This window comes from Erpetoichthys calabaricus, chromosome 2, assembly GCF_900747795.2.
Source record: "Erpetoichthys calabaricus chromosome 2, fErpCal1.3, whole genome shotgun sequence".
NCBI classification, from domain to species: domain Eukaryota; kingdom Metazoa; phylum Chordata; class Cladistia; order Polypteriformes; family Polypteridae; genus Erpetoichthys; species Erpetoichthys calabaricus.
The window spans coordinates 22,496,258-22,514,666 of NC_041395.2; the positions used below are offsets into that span (position 1 = coordinate 22,496,258).

Here is an 18,409-nt window from a genome sequence, read left to right on the forward strand (position 1 = left end):
AACAAAGAATGGAGACATTTTATAAGAGCCAACCAGTCATTGTTTTATTATAATAAAAAATGTCTAGCAGTATAGGTGGAGTATCTACATTACTAAACGAAGGTTGTATATATGCACGGATGCCAGAGGCCAGAAGCAAGCCGTGCACAATACAACTGCCGCCCGAACGCGAATGCGCACACCACCGCATATACAACCTTTGTTTAGTACTGTACAGTGCATCCGGAAAGTATTCACAGCGCATCACTTTTTCCACCTTTTGTTATGTTACAGCCTTATTCCAAAATGGATTAAATTCATTTTTTCCTTAGAATTCTACACACAGCACCCCATAATGACAATGTGAAAAAAGTTTACTTGAGATTTTTGCAAATTTATTAAAAATAAAAAAACTGAGAAATCCCATGTACATAAGTATTCACAGCCTTTGCTCAATACTTTGTCGATGCCCCTTTGGCAGCAATTCCAGCCTCAAGTCTTTTTGAATATGATGCCACAAGCTTGGCACACCTATCCTTGGCCAGTTTCGCCCATTCCTCTTTGCAGCACCTCTCAAGCTCCATCAGGTTGGATGGGAAGCGTCGGTGCACAGCCATTTTAAGATCTCTCCAGAGATGTTCAATCGGATTCAAGTGTGGGCTCTGGCTGGGCCACTCAAGGACATTCCCAGAGTTGTCCTGAATCCACTCCTTTGATATCTTGGCTGTGTGCTTAGGGTCGTTGTCCTGCTGAAAGATGAACCGTCGCCCCAGTCTGAGGTCCAGAGCGCTCTGGAGCAGGTTTTCATCCAGGATGTCTCTGTACATTGCTGCAGTCATCTTTCCCTTTATCCTGACTAGTTTCCCAGTCCCTGCCACTGAAAAACATCCCCACAACATGATGCTGCCACCACCATGCTTCACTGTAGGGATGGTATTGGCCTGGTGATGAGCGGTGCCTGGTTTCCTCCAAACGTGATGCCTGGCATTCACACCAAAGAGTTCAATCTTTGTCTCAGAGAATTTTCTTTTTCATGGTCTGAGAGTCCTTCAGGTGCCTTTTGGCAAATTCCAGGCAGGCTGCCATGTGCCCTTTACTAAGGAGTGGCTTCCGTCTGGCCACTCTACCATACAGGCCTGATTGGTGGATTGCTGCAGAGATGGTTGTCCTTCTGGAAGGTTCTCCTCTCTCCACAGAGGACCTCTGGAGCTCTGACAGAGTGACCATCGGGTTCTTGGTCACCTCTCTGACTAAGGCCCTTCTCCCCCAATCGCTCAGTTTAGATGGCCGGCCAGATCTAGGAAGAGTCCTGGTGGTTTCAAACTTCTTTCACTTATGGATGATGGAGGCCACTGTGCTCATTGGGACCTTCAAAGCAACAGAAATTTTTATGTAACCTTCCCCAGATTTGTGCCTCGAGACAATCCTGTCTCAGAGGTCTACAGACAGTTCCTTTGACTTCATGCTTGGTTTGTGCTCTGACATGAACTGTCAACTGTGGGACCTTATATAGACAGGTGTGTGCCTTTCCAAATCATGTCCAGTCAACTGAATTTACCACAGGTGGACTCCAATTAAGCTGCAGAAACATCTCAAGGATGATCAGGGGAAACAGGAGGCACCTGAGCTCAATTTGGAGCTTCATGGCAAAGGCTGTGAATACTTATGTACATGTGCTTTCTCAGTTGTTTTATTTTTAATAAATTTTCAAAAATCTCAAGTAAACTTTTTCCATGTTGTCATTATGGGGTGTTGTGTGTAGAATTCTGAGGAAAAAATGAATTAAATCCATTTTGGAATAAGGCTGTAACATAACAAAATGTGGAAAAAGTGATGCGCTGTGAATACTTTCTGGATGCACTGTAGATCTCCCAAGTCCAGATCCACTGCTATGGTCACTTCAGCACGCGAATCCGCCGCCGTCACCATCAGGGAACTAGCTCCTGCCGAAACCGCACGTGCAGAGCGCCTCAGCAGCCCAGAGTCAAACCCAGAACCAAAGGAGTCACGGCTCCAAAAAGGAACAGCTTTAGTACAAATATATTTATTTAATTAAATGAAAACTTTCCCAGGACGCTCCCACCCTCCATGATTTTTCATTCCTCCAAAGAGCGGAGGGAACACAAAGTGATTGCCATTCTTGGATTTGCGTTTCTTTAGAGAATCGGGGGTTTACTGGTATTTTATATTTGTAATAGTTATATGTCGCCGCCGTGCGCTTTTTGCCGCGTGCGCACTTTACCGTATGCGTATTCTTCCACGTGCAGTTTTTCCTGTGTGTGGTTTTTTCTGTGTGCGGTTATTTCCTGTGCCTTTATATGACTGTGCGCTTCTTTCCGGGATTCCAGAATCAGAGGACCTTAGTGGGCGGGCAGGCACATAGTGATGGAGAAGGTCACTGATGTAGTTTGACGCAAGGTCGTTTAAGGCTTTGTGGGTTATTAGTAGGATTTGATATTCAATCCTGTAAGACACAGGGAGCCAGTGAAGACGGAGGAGGATGGCTGTGATGTACTAGCTGTTGCTGGTCCGAGGAAGGACTCTTGCAGCCAAGTTTTGAATCAACTGGCACTTTGATATAATTACAATAATCGATGTGGGATGTGATAAAAGCATGGACAAGGTTCTCAGCGTTAGAAAAGGAGAGGAAGGAGCGAACACGGGATATGTTATGGAGGTGAAAGTAAGAAAGTTTCTTAATTTGGTTTATGTGGGTGAGGAATCAAAAATGACACCAAGATTCCTTGCATCAGAAGAAGGTCTGATGAGATCACCGTCAAGAGTGACTGAAAAGGAGCTCATTTTCTTAAGTAGCGCTTTAGTCCCAATTTGCAGGAGTTCAGTTTTGTTGCAATTTAATTTTAAAGAGTTCTGCTCCATCCAGGTTTTAATTTAATAGATAGTAGTAACAGATTTGTGAAGTATCAACAGGTCATGATTTTAAAAAGGACCCTTTGTGCATAAAATAACTCTGGCCAAGTCCAGGTTTTCTTAATCCGTTAGGGTCCTGCTAGGCAGCCCACCACACATTAAAGATTTCAGGGTTTTTTTTTCCTACCCATTAGGAAGTTTTTCAAAGCACAAAGAGGCCGTCAACCTGATGTGCCAAGAACCCTTCCCTGAATGAAGTGGTGTTTTGCCAAGCAATGGAGCTATGAGGGGACCACACAACCCAGTAAAAACCATAAAGAGCCATTAAAGAACCAGTAGTTCTCCAAGTGCGTTGCTCTCCTTTGCACATTTCTAGGGCTGTCATGACACTTTGTAGGGCAGTGAGTAGAAACTACACACAGTGTCACCTAGGGTCTGAACGTGACCATTTTTGATTATATTTTATAATATAACCTTACCTATTTGCCTTTTTAAATTTCTTCTGGATATTGCATAGGGGCTGAAAAAGTGGGGTCCATGTAAACTCCTAAAATCCCTTTAAGGCTTTACTTCCTGGAAAACAGCATCAATCCATCTCATAATTACCATATAATTAAAAATAATTTTTGTCACTTTTGTACCACTCGATTACATTACAATCCATTTTCCGTTTTGGAGATGGTTCAGGTCTTTCTGAACTATTTTTGCTGCCTACAAGCTTAGTGTCATAGAAAAATAAATGCTATTAATATAAATTAGAAAAAGTAACTGCCCAAAGACAGACTAATGAACCTTCACCTCTGACCTCCGCCCTTCTTTTCTTCTTCCTCTTCATTTTTTGGTCGATGTGCTTGATCCACCTTCTCTCCAGTTTTCCTTCAGCTCTTTTACTTTCCCCATCCACCTCCACTTTGTCCTTCCTCGCTTTCTCTTCCCCTTGACTTCCATTCCCTTCACTCTTTGGCCCACACAGTCCCTTGTCTCTCCTAATCACTTCTGTATTTCTAACCATCTTGATGTCCAGGTTCCTAACTTTGCACTGAAGCCGACAGCTTCTAACTTCAAAATGAACCTTTAGTGCTGCTTTTTGTCACGTATATCATGCCGTATGCTTTGCTTTTGTTGCCAATGGTTTTGGGCATCTTGTGTTCTGCAATGGGCAGCACAGGCCAACCTGTACCATGAGATAAGCCCAAGAGCACAGGGCTGATTAATGGTGCTTCGAAACTCTTTCTCTGTGCTTAGTGTTTGTTCATGGAAGATCGGTTTCTGAAATCCCCTTTGTACTTAATAGTGAATACTGCCACCCCACCCCAAACCGGTACCAGTCTGCCCTCGCTGCCACACAGAGTGGCTCCTCACTCACCAGTGCAGGTCATTTGCACTGGCGTGGTGTAATCCCTCGCTTCCCTCCCCTCGCTCCAGTGTGTACTGTATTTTTAATGAAGAACCTTGTTCAGTTTTTACATTTTATTCATTAAAGCTTTTTGTGACAATTATGAAGTAATAGAAATGATGCCCACCACCCAAACTATCTTATCCATCCATCCATTATCCAACCCGCTATATCCTAACTACAGGGTCACAGGGTTCTGCTGGATCCAATCCCAGCCAACACAGGGCACAAGGCAGGAAACAAACCCTGGGCAGGGCGCCAGTCCACCACAGGGCACACACACACACTACGGACATTTTAGAATCGCCAATACACCTAACCTGCATGTCTTTGGACTGTGGGAGGAAACCCACGCAGACACGGGGAGAACATGCAAACTCCACGCAGGGAGGACCTGGGAAGCGAACCCGTAGGTCTCCATGCTGCAAGGCAGCAGTGCTACCACTAGGCCACCATGCCGCCCCACCCAAACTAATGAAACAACATTAAAGTAAAACCAAAATGGCAAACGCTTGACTGTATAAGCATTCAGCCTCTGAGCTCCGGCAGCTTCAAGAAAGCACACAATAACATTTTGTACACCAGGTTTGCTTTATTTATAAATTTTGACTCAGATTAACATTAAACACCAAGTGGGCTACAATACATTCCTTTACAAACCCTTAATACAGAAAATAGTTTAAAAGTTTTGATCAAACAGTCAAAACTTTGTTACACAAGTCACGGTTAGAATTCGTGCCACACTGAGCACAGCCAAGCAGAAATACTGGACATTTTACATACTAGGCAGGTCATAAATATTTGGACAGTGACACCGTTTTCATAATTTTAGCTCTGTGTGCCTCCACATTGGATTTGAAACAAAGCAGTCAAGATGTGATTGAAGTGTATACTTAAATTTTTAATTCAAGGGGTTCAACAAAAAACATGCGCTGTTTAGAAAAGATGGCCATTTTTATACATGGTCCCCCCATTTTCAGGGTCTCAGAAGTATTTGGACAGACGATCATTATATTCATGACCAGTAACGGCATACTGCACAATAACGTGCAGTGAATACACTTGACTTACAGTTTTCATCCTCTTTCTCTGTACGTTTATGATTTGTTTGCTCAGAGGTTGATGTGCTTGCGGTTTCCTGAGCGGCTCTTCTTTTCTCCATCCTAGCGGCCCGCTTCTTCTCTTCTTTCGTTGGCATCTTTTTGTGTTAAAACTGATTAAGTCAATGTTTGTGTTGAAATTACTTAGTACGTTTTCTTTAATTTTTCACTTAAGCTGGCATTTAAGTCTTCAATCTGCCTCAAGAATGATTTAAGATATGAAGAGGTAGGGGAAGTGACGGCGAAGGTGGTAGGGAATGAGAACGGCGCCCGTATGCATGCGCCACACGGCCACCCTGCAGCCAAGAGTTGATTATACAATACAATAAAAAGTGGAATAGCCTTGGAGGTCAATCATTACCCTGAAAGCAGAGGTCATGTGGTATATGTGTACCAAATTTCAGGTCAATTGGTCAAACGGTTTGTGAGCTGCAGGTGATTTAAAATCGTGTACAGACAAACGGACAGCCATAGTAGCTTATTATTATAAAACAAATCCTGGGAGAGAAAGACTAGGAAGACGAGATGTGATCTTTCACGTTAAGATCACGGAAGACACTTAAAAGACCCGCGAGACGAAAGAGGTTGGCCACGGAGCATCTCGCGGGGACCTTAAACATGAGACTTTGTGCCAAGATTGACTCAGAATTGTCTCACGATGACGTAAGAAAATGAGGTTCTTGCAAGACACACCCTACTTACAACCAAATAAGAGCAAGGAGCGGGCAACACACTCAGTCGTGTCAAGGCTTTTTGAGCACACACAGGTCCAGGGCTCTCAGCGCATATAAAGCGTATAAGGACAACACGTTATAAATGAAATGCCGACGACTAAGTGAAGAAGAAAGAGCAGCGCGGAGAAAAGAGACTCAAAAGCGTTGGAGAGAAAAAAATGCAAAAAAGAAAAAGAATAATTGAGGTGCAAATTCAGAAAATTAAAGGAAAGTAATAATCAGCCCGGAACAAGTGGAATTGAAAAAAAAGGGCTTAATTCAATAAGGGCGCGCACAAAAAGGCGAGCTTCAAAAGGGCAACCTCAATTGGGCACAGCAAATAAAGGCCTGCGTAAATAAAGGCGAGCTTCAAAAGGGCGACCTCAATTGAGTGCGGCGAATAAAGGTGTTCGTAGATAATTTAGTTCAAATGGCTCTGGAATATGTGAAGAGCAACAAAGGTGCAGATCTACTCGTAGTCGAAGGCTACACATTCAGAAAGGAGAAAACTATCAACGGGAAACACATCTGGAAATGCACTGAATATAGGATTGAAAAATGTTCGTCTCGTTGTCATACCAAAAATGGTATGCACATAATCTACAGCTTCAAGTGTAACACAAAAATGAGTAAGAGCAGAAAACAAAGAAATATAGAGAGCTTTAGAAATAGTTTGTTAGAAGTTCATGCATTAATTAATTGGGTGTTTTAATATTCTTGCTTTCGCCTTTTTATACGTTCAATCATTGCCTTTATCTAATAAATTTTCTGTAATAATCTTGTTGCGTTTGCCTTTATTCGCTGCGCCCAATTGGGGTCGCCCTTTTGAAGCTCGCCTTTATTTACGCACCCTTATTGAAGGATACCAAAAAAAAAAGCACGTTCAATCGGGCTCAGAATTAAAAGAGAGTAGAACTTCATAAAGACATTCAAAAACGTTGGCTTTTGTTTCAATGACACCTGGTCCTTGTGGATTATTTTCCCTTTTTTTGAGTAATAATTTCCGTTTGTTTGCGCTACTGCGATATTTCATATTCTTTAACTGTCTCTACATGTATATCGCGCCGTTTTTTTTTTTTGTTTTGAGTCTTTTGAATTCCACTATTTTCATATCTCTATCGTTTTTGAACCTCTTTATGACGTTTTACTTTGTTTTCTATTCTTTGTCTTTTATTTCTGACCTCGCTTTGTCCTGCTATTTTTTCACTTACACCTGGTCCGTGATGATTATTTTCCCTTTTTACAAGTAATAATTTCCTTTTGTTTGTGTTAATGCGATCTTTACTATCTTTTTTGATACTGTAGCGACCTCCACGTCCGGCTCGAAAAGAGAAGAAGTAAAAAAAAAAAACCAGACAGACATAGTCAAGTATCACAAAAGTTTTACTTGAACAATCAAGAAAATGAACGCCGACTTCGAGCCCCAAACACAACCTTCAAAGGCTTCAACCTGGCTGGGACGATACAATACTTCAAATTTTCCTGCTTTCATATTCTTTAACTTTCTCTGCATGTGTATCGCGCCATCATTTTTTTTGAGCCTTTTGAATTCCACTGCTTTCATAATCTCTTATGTGCATTTTTTGGGTCTCTTTTCTCCAAGCTGCTCCTCCTTCTTCGCTTAGTCGTTGACCTTTCATCCAGAACGTGTTGTCCTTATACGCTTTATATGAGCTGAGAGCACAGGATCTGTGTCTGCTACATGCCTTTACACGACTGAGTGTGTTGTTGCCCGTGGTCTTATTTGATATTGGTTGTAAGTAGGACGTGTCTTGCAAGAATCTCATGTTCCAAGTCTCTGCGAGACGCTCCATGGCCAATCTCTTTCATCTCGCGGGTCTTTTAAGTGTCTTCCGAGAAGATCATGTCTCGTCTCCCTGTTTACCTTTCCAAGATTTTTTTTTTTTTTTTTAATAATAGATATGTTAATTCAGATTGACGCTTTATATATAGGTTTCTGTTAGCGGATTACACTTTGTTCTGCTAGGCCGTGTGATTGAGCCCTGCAAAGGACCGCCATACCAGTAAGTGCTCTCTTAACCTTACATCCAGTGCCACTGGAATAACAATGTTGCAGGTATTTATACTTCAAGAAGTTTAGCTTTGCGTTAGGTTACTCGTTACTATACTAAGAAATCAGACTACGTAACGCAAGTTTCTTTTAATGTGTTGCCCTACTGCTCTCGTGATTCTTTTGCTAAGTTTAGCACTGTATGTTCAACTCATCAACACAATTTCAGATTTTTCCGAAAAACTGAGATTATTTCACCCAAACATTAGCCCATGGAATTGCATTAATTTGTGGATGCTTATACCCATGGCTGCTAAAAACGTATGCAAAGTTAATCAGGCGAACAGAGTGCAGTGGAAATGTACATGACTACAAAATCCTTCACAGTAACCCGGGTAAGGGATTACATTCCCACATAACTGGATTATTTCCAGAGTAATCCAACTCTGTTAATAAGGTTTCTCAGAGTCCAATAACCTGATTTCTCTATTTTGAATAAGGATTTACATGACATTTTAGAAATCAGGTTTCCGTAAATAATCAGGTTATTGAAGCACATGTAAGCACGCCAAGTGTCAACCAGTCAATGTTTACTTCATATAGCACTCTTCATAGTATTTGCCAACCCTCAAATTGGGCACGAGTCCTTCATAGGGCAAAATCACTCATGATGGACCAATTTAGAGTCCCCAATAAACTAACAATTCAGTCTTTGGGTAATGAAGAAGAAAAACAGGGCATATTGAGGAACACCTGCTAACTCTACACAGACAATGATCTGACGCCACCATTTTGGTTTTAACACTGCTCATAATAATCCAATAACACTTTAGGTACTACAAAAATGTACCTATTACTCATTTCCTCTTATGTAACAGGACCTTTAACACTTTTTGGGTCTTCATAACACTTCCAAAGCGCCAATGAAGTGTTTATTCATCTCTGCAATGCAACCTATTAACAAAACGTCATTTTGGAATGGTCTGAGGCGGCTTCAGGGAGAGGCATTTCTCTTGATATTACGTATTTAGTATAAGACCAGTGAATCCTTCATATCAGCAAGTAGTTTTAACATCATGTCAATATACCACACAACACAGACATGAATAACGATTAAACATTAGTAGAGCGTTATGCAGACCAAAAGAAGCTTTTGTTAGGGTCTTGTTACATAAGAGGAAATGAGTAATAGATGTGTTTTTGCAGTACCTAAACTATAAAAGGTTACCAAAAATGCTAAACGTGTGTTCATCTGTCACGGAGTTGTCACGAACTAATAAGGCTTAAACCTTGATCTTAATCATAATCAAAAGCTTCTTCACTGCTAATTAACTCCTTTTCCCTTCATTTTAATAGCCCTGTTTTTAAGGATTCAGTCCTCTCAATTGATTCTTTTCTTCATTAAATGGCAGCCAAGCAGAAATGAGATGTGAAACGAGCCAACAGCTGAACTGGAGCGTCAAACTCCAGCCAATTTCACTCCAACCAATTCCTTAATGAGAAGCCAATTCTTGTTGTTAATTAAACCCATTATTTAATTCTGCTCTCATTCTGCTCCAGCAGACATTTCCAAAACTTTTGATTTTCTTGTTTTTTCTAAGAACACCATCACAATGTTTGGTGAACTGAGAGATCTTTCTTTAATTTCAGATAATGTGGTTAGCTGCTCACGTGGCGGTTCGTTTTGTGTCTAATTAGTGTTTGGCTGCTAATGAAGGAAAAGAGACAACTAAAGGGGCCTGAGTCAAGTTAATTAAAACTAAGGCAAAAGAAGTTAATTAGCAGCAAAAATTGGTCACTAATTAAGGAGGTGGTTAGAATGAAAATCTGTAGCCATTGCGGCCCTCCAGGACCGGAGTTCGACACCCATGCTCTATGGCAGGGGTATTGAACTCTGGGCCTGGAGGGCTGCAGGTTTTCATTCTAACCCTTTTCCTAATCAGTGACCAGTTTTCACTAATTAACTCATTTGCCCTTTGTTTTAATAGCCCTGTTTTTAAGGATTCAGTCCTCTGAATTGATTCCTTTCTTCATTAAATGGCAGCCAAACAGAAATTAGATGTGAAACGAGACAACAGATGACAAGCTAAATTGGGTCTTCAAACTCCAACCAATTTCACTCCAACTAGTTTCTTAATGAGAAGCTGATTCTTGCTGTTAATTAAACTTGTTCTTTAATTCCATGGCTTGTTGCTGCTCTCATTCTGCCACATCAGACATTTCCAAAATTGTTGATTTTCTGTTTTTTCTAAGAACATCGTCAAAATGTTTTGGTGATCTGAGAGATCAACCTTACTGAGGCCTTCACCTTTCTTTATTTCTAGATATTGTGGATAGCTGGTCGTGTGGGCAGCTCGTTTTGTGTCTCATTATTCTTTGGCTGCTAATTAAGGAAAAAGAAACAACAAAGGCACCTGAGTCAAGTTAATTAAAATTAAGGCAAAAGAAAAAAAAAAAAAAAAAAAAAAAGAGTTTGACACCCGTGCTGTATGGGGTTCGCTCATTACTAGTTGCCACTCTCCAGCGTCATGATTAGCAAGAATAACAATCTTACCTTGAAACTTCTGTTCCTTACTCAAAAACATCTGTATTCCTTATCGGAAATAACCACCATACATAAAAGTTAGAATTCTAATTGCAGAAGACCCATTAAGTCTCCATTTCACCACTGCTTTGCTGGTTTTCTCCAGTGGTCCAGTTTCCTTCCCATATCTCAAATACCTTACATTAGGTTGGTCGACAACTCTAAATTGACTCAAGGGTAAGGATATCTGACTGAAAGAGATTGAAGCTGGACACACCTAGCAGCATACCAAAGCAGTCCGAATGACAGTAGCTGTCAGTCATGATAGAGGACAGTTGGTGGTGTGATTAGAGGGTGGGGACAAAATGAGTAGAGATCAAGACAAGGTGTGCTTCATAGGCCTGAAATCTCCTTCAGCTTGACTCAGACTGTGTTTGCTATATTTGTATTGCACTGTCACTCTTTCTTGCCACTCCTACTTGTTTTCCATTCACAGGAGAACATCTTTGATAACCCCTGCAGTGTGTTATAATACTATAAGCATGACTCGGACAGATAGACTGATAGATACGGAAGGCACAATATGATTGTTAGATATATAGATACTATATGGGAGTTTGACAAATACATAGACAGATGAGTTAGGCTGATCTTCGAGTTATTCTAAAATAATTGGTTGGTATTGGTCCTGTGATGGATTACAGTACCATCCAGCTTTGGATGTTGCCATGATGGTTTCTCACCTCCAACAACCCTGTTTTAGAACACATGGGTTGGGAAAATGAATGATTGAAGTTGTTATAGCATAGCAGATACCCATTTTCTGTGAAGCCATGACAGGTTTCTCCTGTGTTGGTATGAATTCATCTTTACAATAGTGCTTATTCCAAAATAGGAGTGGCACAACTTGGATTTAGTGTTTTGCTTTTCCAATTTCATGCCCGATGTTTGTTTGTGCAGTTCTTCCCAGGTTTCATGTGGCACTGGGTGCCACTACTTTACTGCCTATTGAAATGTCATCTCTGATAAAGGAGAACTGGGATCATTAGGTAGGAGGGTCCTTCCATCTGATTGGCCAGCCAAGCACTGACTCAGCTGTAGGATGGCCAATAGGAGGGACACAGCTTGTTGGCGGAGGTCTCCAGGACTCTGTCGTCTCGGACTCCTTTTCTACAATCTGGCTGTGATTCTACGATTTACTGATGGACAGATATTTTTGTTTTTCACTTATGTTAATCTGTTTCTACTTTGATTTTGATATATTTGAACAAATCTGTATCATATGTGATAGCTGTGTATTTATTGAGTTTTAGAATTGCATTTTGCCTTGAGAGTTGTCACCTCGTTCTGTGCCTGCACTTGGTGAGAACTGCTGTGCAAGAGCAAAGTAGTTTGTACTGTTGTGTTGTATTTCTGAGGTGACCATGATAAATTGGCGATCTAGCTCTGTGAAGAGGATTACTTCTGTTCTCATTTGGGTGTTGTATTTACCCCATTGTATGCCCATCCTACCTGGATTAGGGTCTCCTAATTGCCCTTCCTAAGATTTCCATTTTTTTTCTTATAAAGTTTTTTGGAGTTTCTTCTCATCGTCTTAGAGAATCAAGGCTGGGGGGCTGTCAAAAACAGGGCCTGTTTAAGTCCATTTAGGAAATCCTTGTGTGACTTGAGCTGTACAGGGAATCAATTATTGTTTTTGTTGTCTGCATGGGTTCCTCTCACACATCCACAAAAAACATGCAGGTCAGATATTCCTGCACATGTGCCAGGTTGTGCATAAATCTTGTCCTGCTGGGATATGCTCAGGCCCCCTCATATCCGTTAACTCTAACCGACTAGTTGTTTACAACTCCATCCATCCATCCATCCTCTTCCGCTTATCCGAGGTCGGGTCACGGGGGCAGCAGCTTGAGCAGAGATGCCCAGACTTCCCTCTCCCCGGCCACTTCTTCTAGCTCTTCCGGGAGAATCCCAAGGCGTTCCCAGGCCAGCTGAGAGACATAGTCCCTCCAGCGTGTCCTGGGTCTTCCCCGGAGCCGCCTCCCGGTTAGACGTGCCCGAAACACCTCACCAGGGAGGTGTCCAGGAGGCATCCTGATCAGATGCTCGAGCCACCTCATCTGACTCCTCTCGATGCGGAGGAGCAGCGGCTCTACTCTGAGCCCCTCCTGGATGACTGAGCTTCTCACCCTATCTTTAAGGGAAAGCCCAGACACCCTGTGGAGGAAACTCATTTCAGCCGCTTGTATTCGCGATCTTGTTCTTTCGGTCACTACCCATAGCTCATGATCATAGGTGAGGGTAGGAACATAGATCAACTGGTAAATTGAGAGCTTCGCCTTGCGGCTCAGCTCCTTTTTCACCACGACAGACCGATTCAGAGCCCACATTACTGCGGATGCAGCACCGATCCGCCTGTCGATCTCACGCTCCATTCTTCCCTCGCTCGTGAACAAGACCCCGAGATACTTGAACTCCTCTACTTGGGGCAGGATCTCGCTCCCAACCCTGAGAGGGCACTCCACCCTTTTCTGGCTGAAGACCATGATCTCGGATTTGGTTGTGCTGATTCTCATCCCAGCCGCTTCACACTCGGCTGCGAACCGATCCAGAGAGAGCTGAAGATCACAGCCTGATGAAGCAAAACAGGACAACATCATCTGCAAAAAGCAGTGACCCAATCCTGAGTCCACCAAACCGGACCCCCTCAACACCCTGGCTGCGCCTAGAAATTCTGTCCATAAAAGTTATGAACAGAATCGGTGACAATGGGCAGTCCTGGCGGAGTCCAACTCTCACTGGAAACGGGTTTGACTTACTGCCGTCAATGCGGACGAAGCTCTGGCACCGATCGTACAGGGACCGAACAGCCCTTATAAGGTGGTCCTGTACCCCATACTCTCGGAGTACCCCCCACAGGATTCCCCGAGGGACACGGTCGAACGCCTTTTCCAAGTCCACAAAACACATGTAGACTGGTTGGGCAAACTCCCATGCACCCTCCAGGACCCTGCTAAGGGTGTAGAGCTGGTCCACTGTTCCGCGACCAGGACTAAAAAACCACACTGTTCCTCCTGAATCCGAGGCTCGACTATCTGACGGACCCTCCTCTCCAGGACCCCTGAATAGACTTTTCCAGGGAGGCTGAGGAGTGTGATCCCTCTGTAGTTGGAACACACCCTCCAGTCCCCTTTCTTAAAGAGGGGGACCACCACCCCGGTCTGCCAATCCAGAGGCACTGTCCCTGATGTCCATGCGATGTTGCAGAGGCGCGTCAACCAAGACAGTCCTACAACATCCAGAGCCTTGAAGAACTCTGGGCGTATCTCATCCACCCCTGGGGCCCTGCCACCAAGGAGTTTTTTTGACCACCTAGGTGACCTCAGTCCCAGAGATGGGGGAGCCCACCTCCGAGTCCCCAGGCTCTGCTTCTTCATTGGAAGGCATGTTATTGGGATTGAGGAGGTCTTCGAAGTACTCGCCCCACCGACCCACAACGTCCCGAGTCGAGGTCAGCAGCGCACCATCCCCACCATATACAGTGTTGACACTGCACTGCTTCCCCCTCCTGAGACGCCGGACCAGAATCTCCTTGAAGCCGTCCGAAAGTCGTTCTCCATGGCCTCCCCAAACTCCTCCCACGCCCGAGTTTTTGCCTCAGCAACCACCAAAGCCGCATTCCGCTTGGCCTGCCAGTACCTATCAGCTGCCTCCAGAGTCCCACAGGACAAAAGGGACCGGTAGGACTCCTTCAGCTTGATGGCATCCCTCACTGCCGGTGTCCACCAACGGGTTCGGGGCTTGCCGCCACGATAGGCACCGACCACAGCTCCGGTCAGCTGCCTCAACAACAGAGGCACAGAACATGGCCCATTTACAACATTTACAACTCTGGCTCCTTAATTGTTTCTTTTCTCCTTATTTAGCAGTCAAACAATAATGGGGTACAAAACAAGCCAACTTGTGCTCATCAAACAATATTTAAAAATAAATAAAGATGAAGGTCTCAGTAACGTTGATCTTCCACCATCCACAAAACATTTTAACAGTGCTCTTAGAATAAAGGAAAGCAACAGTTTGGTAATGTCTTCTGTGGAAGAATGAACATGCACAAGCTAGGGAATTGAATAATGGTTTTAATTAACAACAAGAATCCGCTTCCAATTAAGAAAATGGTTGGAGTTTGAGACTCTAATCATCCGTTGTTCCTCTTCACATTTCATTTTGGTGTGGCTAACATTAAGGAGGAAAGAAGCAATTCTGAGTCTTTAAAAAAAAAACACGGCCATTAAAATGAAGGGGGAAAAGCAGAAATTAGTCACTGGTTAAGAAAGTGGCACCTTGAGCCACCGTGGCCCTCCAGGATCAGAACTGGACACCCCACTGTCTTGTTCTATATAATAAAACACTACTGTGTGTGCGTTTCTGGTCCCTCCAAGGAATCTGATTGGTCTGTTTGACTTTGGTGGCTTATTAGTAGGAATCATCACGACACAGTATATTAGGAGTGTGAAGTTGAATTTCCAATTGCGGTTTTTAATTTATACAAATAAAAAACTACCAAGTGTCATTGGGTTGCTAAGCGCTAATAAGATGCAACCCGAATTATGACACGACATTACAAACCCTACAGCTCAAAGCCCACTATAATGTTTTATAGGACTCAAGCTCTGCTCTTATGTAGTCGGAACATAAGAAGTGTAAGAAGCAAGAACAGACCATTCAGTCCATCAAACTCACTTCATAAAATGTTATGACATTCCTCCCTCTGTGTAGCGATTCCCATACTGAATGCACACAATTTGAGAAACAGCACAAGGTAATCAGCACTACGTACTTAAATGACGACGCAGAAGCGTTACTGGAAGTAATAGGGAAGGGCTTGAGGGAAATGATTATTAGGATGATGATTCATGCTGCCTCCTCGACTCGCACTTGCCATGGCTGTGCTGAAGATGTCCAGGTTTCCGTGGGCTGCTGCTCCTCCTCCTCCTGAGGCTCGCTCTGCTTTCGCTTTCTCTCTGTCGATCAAGGCGCAGGCGCGGGCACGGGTCCGGGAGCGCTGCCCGAGAGGCTGGTTAGCCGCTGTCACACGCACAGTGGGAACGCAAAGAGACACAATGTGCGTTAGTCAGTGGCTTACCGGCTTCTGGATAATTCAGTTCTGGTCAAGGTGTTCTGCAAACACACAAACGGGAGACATATACATTTTAAATGTAAAAAATAAAAAGTTAGGAAAAGCGTAAAAGGACCCAATTCCTATTCATTTAAAAGGCCCACAAGGCAACGAGTCCCCCATAATTATGTCATCGGCGCTAATGCGTTTAACACAAATTATAAACGTTTTGAAACTATTCCTACACACACCCGACATATAGCGTTGATAGTATTTTATACCCATAGATAATTAAAACAATTTAGATTTATTTCTGTTACTTGAGTGTTCATTTGCTCTATGTTCCCTTTCTTTCAAAAAAGCGGAGTCTTTTTAAAAACTTTGCAATCCTCTGTTCCCGTAGGCCACACAGCCCCCCCACAGTGGCTTGCGTATAAATAGCTAAATGATTTTTTGTTATTGTTAACACTCAATTTTACCAGAAAAAAAAAAACCAAACTCAGAGCCACTATACATACAATTATGTGGTTATTAAAAGATAAGGCACTGATTATTATACACCGCGATTAAGGAAATCTAATAGAGCTGCTTTAAGTTAAACGCATCCGCCTCGCCGTCGCGTTTAGTCATTACTATTATTATTATTTACAAAAAAGCGTTTTAGAAAAGCATCAATTAAATAATGGCAGCCCTCGTTTTAAAATGAAATATATCACATACCTCAAGTTTCTTTTTTTCCGCCCAAGGCCTTCAATTTCAGTTTTTGGAGAAACTGACTTAAAATAATTGTTATAGTATCCGCTCTGCATATAAAACTGTATTTAGCTGTAAAGTGTAGAATTTTAAAAAGTTGCATTTCCTTCTTATCACAGCATAGTAACCCTGAACTTCAGTTTAGTTACACTATAACAACGGAGCCCACGCCTCTGCTTCTGCAACCTGGCCTGCCTATGCAAATAGACAATTGACGGAGAGTCTTTTCGTCGAATAGAAAACGGGTATTTCCACTCTTGGCCCCGCCTTTCCCATGTTTGACCCTATAGCTACCTTCGAGAGGCGTAACCTTTCCAACCAACCGGGTACGTTGAACTCAATGAGTTATAGTTGGGGTGCGGTGCGTTCAATTCTGCACGTCCTTACTTTGGGAACAAACCATTTGCACGTCATCAATTTCCTGCTTCAATCCACTATTCAAATTCATATCTTGGCACGGTAGGTGCGCCGTCAGAATAGAAGGTATTGCTGAGTGATCACGCAGAATGAGGGCGAGACAAGAATAAGGAAAAGAAAACGCTAACGTCTCTACCCCTTAGTGGAGCAATTGAACCCTGCCCGTTTGTATCGTTTTGCCATGAGAAAAGTGTCATCGCGCACGTATCGCTGATGCTGTGCAGGGGAAGCGGGGGATTCCCGAGCTGGCAGTTAATGCGTAACCTACATTCTGGCGGAATCATCTTAAGCAGTGCACACGATAGATAAATGGGTTTATACTAAAAGGAGTACGTTTGCAGTGTTAACTAAAAACTGAGAATAGCCTAATGTTAAACTGTCTCTGTGCGTCTAAGATCGTTTTTAATTAATTAGCGAAATGCCACTTACAGGGAGATATGGCGACCTTTATTTTGTACGAGGCTTTTTACAAAGTCACTCTTTTGGTTAACATCAAGGGTGATCATCTTCGGTTCTAGGGGGCCGCAGTTTTTTGTTCTGCCAAGTTTGTTTATTAGAAAACGGTCCTTGCCAGTGACCGTCTAATTTAATATCATGGTTTGTTAGTGGGTTAATTTTGCAATGTCAAATCATTCTTATATCGTTGATTTTTTTCTCCTTTCTAATACTATCATCCAAATTATCCAAAGCCTTAAACGGATGACTGATTTTCAGTTCACATTCTCATCAGTTTATTTCAGAGTAATGTACTCCGCGTCGGGTTCGAAATAGAAAAAAAACGGGCGAAGTTCAACAACAACAACAACATTTATTTATATAGCACATTTTCATACAAAAAGTAGCTCAAAGTGCTTTACATAATGAAGAAAAATAAAAGACAAAATAAGAAATTAAAATAAGACAACATTAGTTAACATAGAAAAGGAGTAAGGTCCGATGGCCAGGGTGGACAGAAAAAACAAAAAAAAAAAACTCCAGAAGGCTGGAGAAAAATCTTAAAATTTTAAAAATAAAAGTTCAGAAAACAGTTTACTTGAACAGTAAAAAAAATGAACGTTTTTGACTTTTAACTATTTACCATCTCATATATGTGGTCCTGAGGGACACCGTTAAAGAAAAGCAAACCAGAAAAAGAAAAACACCAATTTCGTAACCCCACAGACACAACTTTCTAGCCCAGGGGTCCTCAATCACAGTCCTGGAGGGCCGCACTGGCTGCAGGTTTTTGTTCTCACCCGGTTGCTTAATTAGAAAGCAATTCTTGCCAATAATTGAATTTCATGGTTTGTTAGTGCTTTAACTCTGCCATGTCAGGTCATTCTCATATCCTTGATTTTCTTCACCTTTCTAAGGATATCATCCAAATGATTTGAAGGCTAAAATGGATGAGTTATTCTCGGTCCTTCAATTTTTTCTCTTCACTTTCTGTCCAAGTATTTAATTAAACCCAATAGTGCATGAGAAATACACACAGGTGTAAATGGTAAGTTAAATGGAGAAATGCTGGTCTCTTTTGCCATTTGCATGTT

At 42.5% G+C, this 18,409-nt stretch overlaps 1 long non-coding RNA gene across 1 annotated transcript; it reads right to left on the reverse strand.

Annotated features, from left to right (window-relative positions):
• Positions 1 to 7,939: 7,939 nt before the first annotated feature.
• Positions 7,940 to 16,649, reverse strand: LOC114645691 (uncharacterized). The gene is made up of 2 exons (XR_003715166.2): positions 16,431 to 16,649; positions 7,940 to 15,772 (listed from the first exon to the last, which is right to left on the reverse strand). It is a non-coding gene; the product is annotated as an uncharacterized LOC114645691 (long non-coding RNA).
• Positions 16,650 to 18,409: the final 1,760 nt, after the last annotated feature.